Source organism: Somniosus microcephalus, chromosome 2 (assembly GCF_052327205.1).
Source record: "Somniosus microcephalus isolate GS21.2 chromosome 2, FLI_Smic_1.0, whole genome shotgun sequence".
Taxonomy (NCBI): Eukaryota; Metazoa; Chordata; class Chondrichthyes; order Squaliformes; family Somniosidae; genus Somniosus; species Somniosus microcephalus.
Window position 1 is genome coordinate 106,667,778 of NC_140988.1, and position 12,835 is coordinate 106,680,612.

Here is a 12,835-nt window from a genome sequence, read left to right on the forward strand (position 1 = left end):
CCCTTTAGCCTTAAGAAATATCTCCAACTCCTTCTTGAATATATTTAATGAATTGGCCTCAACTGCCTTCTGTGGTAGAGAATTCCACAGGTTCACCACTCTCTGGGTGAAGAAATTCCTCCTCATCTCTGTCCTAAATGGCTTACCCCTTATCTTTAGACTGTGACCCCTGGTTCTGGACTCCCCCACCATCGGGAACATCCTTCCTGCATCTAGTCTGTCTAGTCCTGTTAGAATTTTATAAGTTTCAATGAGATCCCCTCTTATTCTTCTAAACTCCAGCGAATATAAGCCCAATCGACCCAATCTCTCCTCATACGTCATTCCTGCCATCCCAGGTATCAGTCTGGTGACTCTTCGCTGCACTCCCTCCATGGCAAGAACATCCTTCCTCAGATAAGGCGACCAAAACTGCACACAATACTCAAGGTGTGGTCTCACCATGGCCCTGTACAACTGCAGCAAGACATCCTTGCTCCTGTACTTGAATCCTCTCGCTATGAAGGCCAACATTTGCCTACTTAACCGCCTGCTGCACCTGCATGCTTACCTTCAGCGACTGGTGCACAAGGACACCCAGGTCTTGTTGCACTTCCCCTTCTCCCAATCTATTGCCATTCAGATAATAATCTGCCTTCCTGTTTTTGCCACCGAAGTGGATAACCTTGCATTTATCCACATTATACTGCATCTGCCCAATCACCTAACCTGTCCAAATCATACTGGAGTTTCTCAGCATCCTCCTCACAGCACACACGCCCACCCAGCTTTGTGTTGTCTGCAAACTTGGAGATATTACATCTAGTTCCCTCGTCTAGATCATTAATATATATTGTGAACAGCTGGGGTCCTAGCACCGATCCCTGCGGTACCCCACTAGTCACTGCCTGCCACTCGGAAAAAGACCCGTTTATTCCAAATCTTTGCTTCCTGTCTGCCAACCAGTTCTTTATCCAAGCCAGTACCTTACCCCCAATCCCATGTGCTTTAACTTTACACGCTAATCTCTTATGCGGGACCTTATTGAAAGCCTTCTGAAAGTCCAACTACACCACATCCACTGGTTCTCCCTTATCTATTCTACCAGTTACATCCTCAAAAAATTCCAGTAGATTAGTCAAGCACGATTTACCTTTTGTAAATCCATGTTGACTTTGTCCGATCCTATCATTGTTTTCCAAGTGCTCTGCTATTACATCTTTTATAATGGACTCTAGCATTTTCCCCACTACTGATGTCAGGCTTACCGGTCTGTAATTCCCCATTTTCTCTCTACCACCTTTTTTGAATAGTGGGGTTACATTAGCTACCCTGCAATCCATGGGAGCTGGTCCAGAGTCTATAGAATTTTGGAAGTTGACCAGCAATGCATCTACTATTTCTAGGGCCACTTCCTTAAGTACCCTAGAATGTAGATTATCAGGCCCTGGGGATTTATCGGCCGTCAGTTTCCCTAACACCATTTCCCTACAAATACTGATTTCATTCAGTTCCTCCCTTTCGTTAGACCCTATGTTCCCCAACATCTCGGAGGTTATTTGTGTCCTCCTTTGTGAAGACACAACCAAAGTATGTATTTAATTGGTCTGCCATTTCTTTGTTCCCCGTTACAAATTCCCCTGATTCTGACTGCAAAGGACCTACGCTTGACTTCACCAATCTTTTTCTCTTCACATATCTATGGAAGCTTTTACAGTCAGTTTTTATGTTCCCTGAAAGCTTACTCTCATACTCTATGTTCCCCCTCTTACTTAATCCCTTTGTCCTCCTTTGTTGAATCCTAAGCTGCTCCCAATCCTCAGGTTTGCTGCTTTTTCTGGCCAATTTATATGTCCTCTCCTTGGATCTTATGCTATCCCTAATTTCCCTTGTTAGCCACGGTTGAGCCACTTTCTTTGTTTTATTTTTATGCCGAGCAGGGATGAACAAATTCTGTAGTTCTTCCATGCGATCTTTAAATGTTTGCCATTGCCTATCCACCATCAGCCCTTTAAGTAACGTTCCCCAATCCATCCTAGCCAACTCGCGCCTCATACCATCGTGGTTTCCTTTATTTAAAATCAGGACCCTAGTCTCTGAGTCAAATACTTCACTCTCCATCTTAATGAAGAATTCTATCATATTATGATCGCTCCGCCCCAAGGGGCCTCGCACAAGAAGATTGCTAATTAATCCTTTCTTATTACATAATACCCAGTCTAAGATGGCCTGATCTCTAGTTGGTTTCTCGACATATTGGTCCAGGAAACCATCCCGTATACACTCCAGGAATTCCTCCTCCACAGTATTGTTACTAATTTGGTTAGCCCAATCTATATGTAGATTAAAGTCACCCATGACTTTAATCTACATATAGATTGGGCTAACCAAATTAGTCGCCCTTATTGCACGCATCTCTAATGCCCCTTTAAATGCCATCCCTAACCTCAGCATTACTGTTTGGGGGTCTGTATCCAACTCCCACTAACGTTTTCTGCCCCTTGGTATTTCTCAGCTCTACCCATACATATTACACATCATCAGAGCTAATATCCTTCCTTACTATTGTGTTAATCCCCTCTTTAACTAGCAATGCTACCCCACCTCCTTTTCCTTTCTGCCTGTCTTTCCTGAATATTGAATACCCCTGGATGTTGAATTCCCAGCCTTGGTCACCCTGGAGCCAAGTCTCCATAATCCCAATTATATCATTATCCGTTTACATCTATTTGCGCAGCAAATTCATCCACCTTATTACAAATGCTCCTCACATTATGACACAAAGCCTTCAGGCGTGTTTTTTTTAACACTCTTAGACCTTTTAGAATTATTTTTTACTGTGGCCATGTTTGATTTAAACCCTTGATTTCCCTGACTGCCACTTTTGCTTTTCTCCTTCCTGTCTTTTGCTTCTATCCTTGCTTCCCTTTCCTCTGCCTCCCTGCACAGGTGCCCAACCCCCTGCCATTTTAGTTTAAACCTTCCCCAACAGCACTAGCAAACACTCCCCCGAGGACATCAGTCCCGGTCCTGCCCAGGTGCAATTCATCCAGTTTGTACTGGTCCAACCTCCCCCAGAACTGGTTCCAATGTCCCAGGAATTTGAATCCCTCCCCCTTGCACCATTCCTCTAGCCACATATTCATCTGAAATATCCTTCTATTTCTACTCTGACTAGCACGTGGCAGTGGTAGCAATCCTGAAATTACTACCTTTGAGGTCCTATTTTTTAATTTACCTCCTAACTCCCTATATTCAGCTTTTAGGACCTCATCCTAGTTTTTACCGATATCGTTGGTACCTTTTTGCACCACGACAACTGGCTGTTCACCCTCCCCTTCCAGAATGCCCTGCAGCCGCTCCGAGACATCCTTGACCCTTGCACCAGGGAGGCAACATACCATCCTGGAGTCTCATTTGTGGCCGCAGAAATGCCTATCTATTCCCCTTACAATAGAATCCCCCATCACTATAGCTCTCCCGCTCTTTTTCCTCCCATCCTGTGCAGCAGAACCACCCACAGCGCCAGGAAGTTGGCTGCTGCTGCCTTCTCCCGATAAGCCATCCCCCGCAACAATATCCAAAGTGGTATATCTGTTTGAAAGGGGGATGGCCACAGGGGACCCCTGCACTACCTGCCAGTGCCTACTACTCTGCCTGGTGGGCACCCATTCCCTTCCTGCCTGTGCAGCTTTTACCTGCAGTGTGACCAACTCCCTAAATGTGCTATCCACGATGTCCTCAGCATCACGAATGCTCCAGTATGTATCCATTCCCAGCTCCAGCGCCACAATGCGGTCTGTCAGTAGCTGCAGCTGGATACACTTCTTGCACACATGGTCGTCAGGGACACAGGAAGGGTCCCTGATTTCCCACATAGTGCAGGAGGAGCATGCCACGGGGCCGAGCTGTCCTGCCATGACTTACACTTTAAATAATTTAAATGAATTTAAATCAAATCAATACCACTAATTACACTACAGTTAAATGATATACTCAAGGGCCCTTGGTTACTAACACTCCCCGATACACAACAGGGACCTTAGAAATAATAATCACAAAAATTAAGACCTTCTAAACTTTATAAACTATTAATCTTAACTGTCAAACTATAGAGTAGTATAAATACTCACCTGGCTGTACTCACCCAATCAGCTGCTTCCTCTTGCCCGCGTCACTTTTTGAATCGTGACATGGCTCCGGAATGCCGCCGCCGGTCTGTGAGATTGGTAAGCCTTGTACCGCCGCTCTCGACACTGGCCTCAATCAGCTCCCTCCCCTTGTGCCGACGTCACTTTTGACTTCTGACATCACTCTTTCAAAATTCTGCCGGTGCTGAGTTGGTATCATCGCTGCCGCCGCCGCCTCGCCACTCCTCCCAGGTCCGCACTGCCGCCGCCGCTGCTGCTGCAAAGTGCTTTGGGATGTCCTGAGGTTGTGAAAGGTGCTTTTTGTTCTTTTTTCTTTATAATTGTTAGAGCTAGTAATGCTACCACTAGAGAAGCTCTTATCAATAGGCCACATACAGAAGGTACATGCAGAGGTATACAAATCAAAATGGGTAAATGCAGCAAAAAGCATATTGAATACACCACAATCATTGAAATATCATAGGCAATGAACCACAAAAAAAAATTATTTTATTACATCCTGCAATTTGTCACTCATCATTGTGCAGAAATGAAAACACCAGTTTCCAAAATGCAGCTGTCTGATCATGTTCAGTTCATAGCAGATGCTAAATAGGTATTACAGGTAGAATTTCCAAAATTGTAATAGTATCCAATAGAAAGCAATAGCTCAATGATGCCTGTCTGTCTGCAATGAACGGTTTGGTGCTGATGGCTGCTGTGGACCATTGTCCCGCTGGTCTTCCATTGATTGATGCTGCTGCTCTTTCATTTTCTTGGTGGGACTTCTGTCCACAGCAATATCGTGCAGTATGCAACACACATTTATTATAACATCCAGTTTTCACAGTGGCATGTTCTAAGACTCCCCCGACAAATCCAAGCACCTGAAGCCTTATGTTAGAATGTGGGTGGTCACTCAGCGAGGACTCTGGTTTGCCGTATGCCTTGTATCAGTTTACTGCTGAGGTATTATCAGCTATGGTTGCACTGTGCAACTCATATCTCTGAAGAGTTATTCTTCCATTGTTCCCTCTTCTTTAAAAAAAAGTGTATGACATTTGAATGCCTCCAAATGAGGAAGTGTGCATTGAGGAGAATTATATTCTGGCAAGTATCCCATATCATTTGCTTATTGATGGAACAATCACCCTTCCTATTTAGATATGTCTTAAGATTGTTGGTAAATGCATGAATTGCTATATGTGTATAATGAATGATGCTCTGTACTTTGAGGAAATTATTAACGTGGTAAAACTGTAGCTGCTGCTGTTGGTGGTGGTCGCTTTTGAAATTATGTAGCTTTATATGTGACAAAATAAGGCTTCAGTTGCCTTCTTAACCTTTTCCCCATCTCCCAAAACTGCTATAATTATCACCCTTTTTGTAAAGCTAACCTTCATCTCCTCTATCCTCTCCAACCAGCACATCATATCTAGCTTGCCCTTGAATGTATCATTGCCATCCAACTTTGTGTACATCTCTCTAATCACCCCCTATTTAACTCTCTTCAATGTGGTTTCTGTTTCAAGACCATGTATCTTCCTGATTCATCTTTGTGGCAACATCCTTTCATGGTTCTATTCCTACTGTCTCATTCCTATAGTCAGCACATTTCCTGCAATGGCTTCTCCTATCATTCTCACATGGTCGCCTTTGCTATGCCACAATGGCAAGATCGCTGTACAGATGGAAACATCGGCAGCATTATTATAACATTATAGATTAGGGGTGAAACTCCTCTCTTAACAAAGAACAGGGAAGTGCTGATTTTTCTTGGCAATAATGGCCTGCCAATCAAATCTCAAGAACATGTGGCTTTAAAGTGTACGATTTCTGAGAACACAATTAATTATGGACATTCATTAAGTTTTGCTAAAAGGGATATTTCACCGCCATATGTAAGAAATAAACTTTGTAGGATATTTACCAAAGAAGCTTAATAAGTATCAATATATTTGGTTGCAAACTTCTTCCTGAACTGCACTTTTCACATTGATTTAGAAATCAATTACCTTTTGTTCTCTTGCATTAATACATTAAATCAATGCTGTTTTAATCAAGTAAGAGGATTTGGGAAAGAAAAATGAAAACAGGATGTAACTTTTAAATATTGACAAAATGGTGCATTTTAGAGTCTGCAAGAAAGGAAAATTTACCTTTGTTTGGTCACTGTTGTTCAAGTGAAATGTCAGTTTCAAAATAGCTAAATACAAACATAACCTTGAAGGTCCTTCAACAATAATAACTAACAATAATGTTCTAAACTCGTAAATTTAACACTGTGCTTTTAGTGAAATAGTGGTTTGGTTTAGAGCAAGGGTTGCAGTTCCAATTTTCATAGCCCCAATTTGAACTCAAGGCAGGAATTGGGGATGCGAGGACCGAAGTTGCACAAACTCAACATAGTAGTAGGACAAATATACTCTATAGGATCACCAAGTGTGGGCTTAGAGCTCATGTCCATTGTAAATAACAATGAATAAATCTAGATCTTATTAGGAACATAGGAAGGAACATAGGAGCAGGAGTAGGCCATTCAGCCCCTCGAGCCTGCTCCGTCATTCAATTAGATCATGGCTGATCTGTATCTTAACTCCATCTACCTGCTTTGGTTCCATAACCCTTAATACCCTTTCCTAACAAAAATCTATCAATCTCAGTTTTGACATTTTCAATTGATCCAGCCTCAACAGCTTTTTGGGGAGAGAGTTCCAGATTTTTTTTTAATTTCCTCTTTGTACAGAAAGTATTTGTTGGATAGGATTATGGAAAGTGAATCAGTGCTGGAAGGGGCCTGAAGGTCAACTTGAGTAGAGTGACAGCATGGGTGTTCATGTGGGAAACCAAAATTGGGCACAAGCAGGATGTGCCGATTGCTGGAAGTAGCTGTCTATTATAGAAATCGGCTCCAATCTCTGCCATTTCAGCCGGTTATGCCATGAACAGCCATTTAAATTATTTTTAGTCAGTATGACATGCATGAAATCCATCATGATGCTTAGGAGCCACCAACCAAGCTACTGAGAAATCCACACAGTTAGACTTTCTATTCACAGTTCATATTCTTACCCTATAGGAACACACATCACATTCCAGGATGCATAATGTACTCCATTAAATATATTTTTTTTATTCATTCATGAGATGTGGGCATTGCTGGCAAGGCTGGCATTTATTGTCCATCCCTAATTGCCCTTGAGAAGGTGGTGGTGAGCCGCCTTCTTGACCCGCTGCAGCCCGTGAGGTGAAGGTACTCCCACAGTGCTGTCAGGGAGCGAGTTCCAGGATTTTGACCCAGTGACGATGAAGGAATGGCGCTGTATTTCCAAGTGGATGGTGTGTGACTTGGAGGGGAACTTGAAGGTGATCCCATGCACCAGCAGCCCTTGTCCTTCTAGGTGGTAGAGGTCGCAGGTTTGGGGGGTGCTGTCAAAGAAGCTTTGGTGAGTTGCTGCAGTGCATCTTGTAGATGGTATACACTGCAGCCACGATGCGCTGGTACTGGAGCGAGTGAATATTTAAGGTGGTGAATGGGGTGCCAATCAAGCAAGCTGCTTTGTCCTGGATGGTGTCAAACTTCTTGAGTGTTGTTGGAGCTGCACTCATCCATGCAAGTGGTGAGTATTCTATCACACTCTTGATTTGTGCCTTGTAGATGGTAGAAAGGCTTTGGGGAGTCAGGAGATAAGTCACTCGCCACAGAATACCCAGCCAATGACCTGTTCTTGTAGCCAGTATATTTATTTGGCTGGTCCAGTTAAGTTTCTGATCAATGGTGATCCCCAGGATGTTGATGGTGGGGGATTTGGTGATGGTAATCCCATTGAATGTCAAGGGGAGGTGGCTAGAATCTCTCTTGTTGGAAATGATCATTGCCTGGCACTTGTGGGAGCGAATGTTACTTGCCACTTATCAGCCCAAGCCTGAATCTTGTCCAGGTATTGCTGCATGCGAGCACGGACTACTTCATTTTTTGAGGAGTTGTGAATGGAACTGAACACTGCGCAATCATCAGCGAACATTCCCACTTCTGACCTTATGATGGAGGGAAGGTCATTGATGAAGCAAGTGAAGATGGTTGGGCCTAGGACACTGCCCTGAAGAACTCCTGCAGTAATGTCCTGGGGATGAGATGATTGACCTCCAACAATCACAACTATCTCCCTTTGTGCTAGGTATGACTCCAGCCAGTGGAGTGTTTTCCCCTGATTTCCATTGACTTCAATTTTACTCAGGCTCCTTGATGCCACACTCAGTCAAATGCTGCCTTAGTGTCATGGGAAGTCTCTCTCACTTCACCTCTAGAATTTAGCTCTTTTGTCCATGCTTGGACCAAGGCTGTAATGAGGTCTGGAGCCGAGTGGTCCTGGCGGAACCCAAACTGAGCATCGGTGAGCAGGTTATTGGTGAGTAAGTGATGCTTAATAGCATTATTATTGGTTCAACCAATTGGAAGTGAAGAGCTTTACAACTGCTGCTTGCTTTTTTGGAGCCCAATCATGGAACCTGTGTACCAGGTTACTCATCACCAACTGTGTCATGTAAGTGACTGTGTCAAACATGTGGCTGTTGTGAGGCTGACTCCCTTCCAGGGTATTCAATCGCAGCTTGGCAAAGGCTTGAACTCTCTCCCTCTGCGACTGCTTCTCTTTTTTTTGCCACAAATCCAGTTCCCAGTTTCTTCTGAATCTCATAGATAGGCGAGAGGCAGCCCTTCTGTTACATGCCAAGAAGTTCTGAACAATGAAGGAGAACTGTTCGGACAATTATCTTATATGGCATAAGTTTAGTCTGCTATTATTGAAGAATGATGAAAAAGACAAAAAGCCTTTTTGCCCCTTCTCAGGCTGGTTCAAAAGGACTTCGACCCAGCTGAAGTTGACATTGATCAGGATCTCAGGTGCATATGAATCAACAGTTGGGTCGTTTGCCACACTGATCACAATAGCTTTAAACACCTAAAGGAGGTAACGTCCATGCCATAATAAAATACTAATTAGGCCAGACACAAACTAATCAACTTTACGACATATTAAAATCACTCAAGAAGCCAGGTGAGGGCATAACCCTATTTGGCTGTGATGTCCTCCATAGTTAGACAAGCTGCCAGTAGGCTCATGCATGAAGAGTGGCTACTTGAGTAAGGTGCCAAAGTGTTGCTGACACCCATGGAACCATACCCCAGTGAGGAAACCAAGACATTTAGGAGAGGTGGGGAAAATTGAAAATTTTAATGAATAAAAGAATCAAAAAGCAATATGGGACTTACTCTTTCTCCAGACTGTCCTGCAGTTGGTTTTATTCCCAGTGAGCGAAAAAAAGCTATTAAAATGCAGGATTGCTAGGTTCTAGTATTTAATGTTACTTTGCCATATACCACTCATAATTAAATCTTGACTCAGTTTGTCATAAGTAGAATTTCATGATGCAGTTGGAAAAACACTTCTTAATATTGTACAATAAATCTTAGTCATTTTTGTAACAATGAATCATGTAGAATCATATTGTTCAGAACAGTAAATGTTTATTTAATGGCAGTACATGGTGATAGTCAAGGCAAACACTGACTGAGCTTTCATTGACCAATTGACTTTTATTGATTAGCAAAATAAATTTGTGGTTTCAAGTAGAAAAATGTACTGGCACAGCAAGGTCAAGCTTTTTTTTAATCATTAAAGGTCAACTGGTCAAGTGAAAAAATGACATAGCACTGTTCTCCCAGCAAATAGAGCAGATCTTTTTGCTTCAAATTTATCAATCTTGCATGATGTGGCTCTGGCAAAATGATGGAAAACATTTACTGATGTGAAAGTTCACTGATAACTTTCTGGTAAATCAATTGCAAGCAACGTCTTTGTGGTAGAAGGAAAACATTTACAGTAAACTCTTGTTTAAACGGCACTTAATCATCTGGAATTCTTTAATAACCAGCAAAATAGATAACCGGTAATCTTACCGAATCCATCCAGCACTCGTTTTGCCGAGTCCGAGTCTCCCGCGGTGGCCGAGTTAGTCAGTGGTTTTTATTTTTGTTTGTGTTAAAAATTGCCTACCTCTCTGTTATCCAGAATTTTTTTTATCAACCGGCACCATCCTGGTCCCATAGGTGCCGGATAAGAAAGAGTGATTTGCCAATATCAAATGCTGATACACATTGATTTCAGTTATGTCTTCAATGTACTTTATATTAAATTATTAAGCCTTATTTTAACAAATTGACATGAAACTATAGGAACAAACAGTTACTTTACCAGCAGCATGGCACATTAGGGATATTTAGCTTCTGATCTGTCAAGATTCTAATCAATAACTAATCAACCATTAATTAGCCCCCAGTTAATTATATTTGTGTTTCACTATTTATACTACCTTTAGAATTCTGCCAAATAAAACTTCAACTTATTAACTCTGCACAAAATACCAATGCTTTACTTAACACTTTGCTGAGATCTCTCCCAGACAGTGACACTGTCTAGAACATGCATGCCTTGTATGCAGAAGTTAAAATTCATAAGGGTACCCATTACTTGATGAGCTAGGGTGATTGTAGCATGGATTAGACTGTGAGAAATGTGCGCCCCACTTTCATCCAACTATACTTTCTCTAAACCCTGGAAATTACTGTGTGCAGTGCTATCATATGAATGCAAAATGTGCTCATATCAAATCCTCTTTCTGCTATTTTAATAGAACCATTTATTTGAAATAGTTTAATGTCTCTAATTAAAATTACAGAGAAAGGAATTTGATATGAAGGTGTTAACTTTTCAGTCACTTATATTTCTCACAACAATTTGCACGTTTATGTGTGTCCACTAGGGTCAGTTTTAAGAAAAACCTGTCCTGCTTCCAGTTGTCTCCAGATACACCTGTTGCGATGTCATCTAACATCAAAAGGCTCAGTTTGCAAAATGCCAAAGCTGTTTTTCTTAAATAAGTGGTATTTTCATTTGTATCATTCCTTGTGTTTGTGAAGTATTCTGTCAATTTTTTGATGCGGAAGTAATTGGATTATAGTTGCAACGTAAACTTTGTAACAAATGAAAAGGAATTAGAGTGAATAAATCTCATGCAGTGGAGAATGTCTGCAGCTCAAAAATATTTGTGGCTCAAATAATGAGTGGTAAAGTTATTCTGACTTTTAGGTAGATCATCGGGGAGGCTACATCTGGAACACCAGATGCAGCTTTGAGCACCCCAAGTTAGAAAGGGTTCAGAGAAGAGCACAAAGTATGATTCTGAGACTTAGGATTCTAATGGGATGGAATTCTTCCTGTCAATAATTTTTATTGAAAAAGCTGGCATGGGTACTGTGAAATGTGGAAATAACATTGCATCGTTTACTTCCACTTTACCTAATAGCAGGGCTGATTTTACAAAATCACACTCACAGTGGGCAAGGCTACCCACTTTGAGTGTGATTTTATAAAACCAGGCCTGTTATTAAGTAAGTTGGAGAAAAATAATGCAAATGGGGCATATATCTTAATCACAATTCTAGTTACTGCTTATCTGCAAGTAACTCATGTGCAAGCAGACAATTAATTGCATCTCCTTGAGTATTCTCTTTAAGCTAATGCACTGAATTTCATGATGTACCGTCATTAACAATGTACTGTATTGAAGATGTGTTTAAAAAGCCTTCCATGCAAGGTTTTGGTGTACAGTATTTGGAAAAGATATTTGGAACAGGTTGCGAAATAGGCACTAATCAGTATTCAGTGTAATTGCGCAGTTTATCAAATTAGGTTGCAAATACACATAGATAATACAAATAAGCTAAAGGGGGTTTTACCTGATTGCTCAAGCTGAAATATACAACATATCAGTAATATTTTTGTGTAATAGATTTTTATGACACTTGAATATCATGCAATTAAAACTTAAGGTGAAAGTCTGTGTCAACTATTATTCACAAATCTTACCAAACTATTGAAAACCATTGCAGGCTTGCAGAAAGGAATCATATGAGATTATTGGCAAAACCAAAACCACTATTAATATATACATTAATTTTTACTCAAATAAGTATGCTGCGACTTTTGCAACTGTTATATTATTGGCTTGGATTTTGCGGTAAAAATAACGGTAAGGCTATCAGCGCTCAACATTATTAAAGTGTAAGTCGGACAGAAATTTTAAATAATTTTTAAAACTTTTTTTTTCTGTCTCTTTTATCTCTCTCTTTTAATCCCATCTTTCTTTCCCTCTCTTTATTTCACTTTCTGTACATGATTAGGCATCGTATTAAATAATCTAACTGACACTTCCTGGTTCAGGCTCTGCATGGTGCAGTAAGAATTCTTTAATCTGATTGGTTAAAGAGATACCTAGTCGCTTGTCCTGTTCACACAGTCCCCAGATTCCCTGTAGAGGGCATTGCACCGAAATGGCTTTCTAATCATAGCAAGCTCCAGTGCAAAATCCCATAGGAAGTCTGTGGGCAGCTGCAAGTGTAATGAACAGCTGGCACCATTCATTCACCGCTGACCACAAAATCCGGGCCTTTATATATTGTACTCAAAGGAGACCGAATATAGAAAAGATTTTTTAAAAGCTTTACTGAAGAAAATGTTGACTTTATCAATAAAGGCTAATGGAAACATTGAGAAACAGGATATAATTTAAATTTTAATCACCCTGAAATGTTGTTAATTAATTGTTTTCTTACCAGGAACCTAACTATATTTAGGCTATGCTGGTAGATGTGATATTATACATGG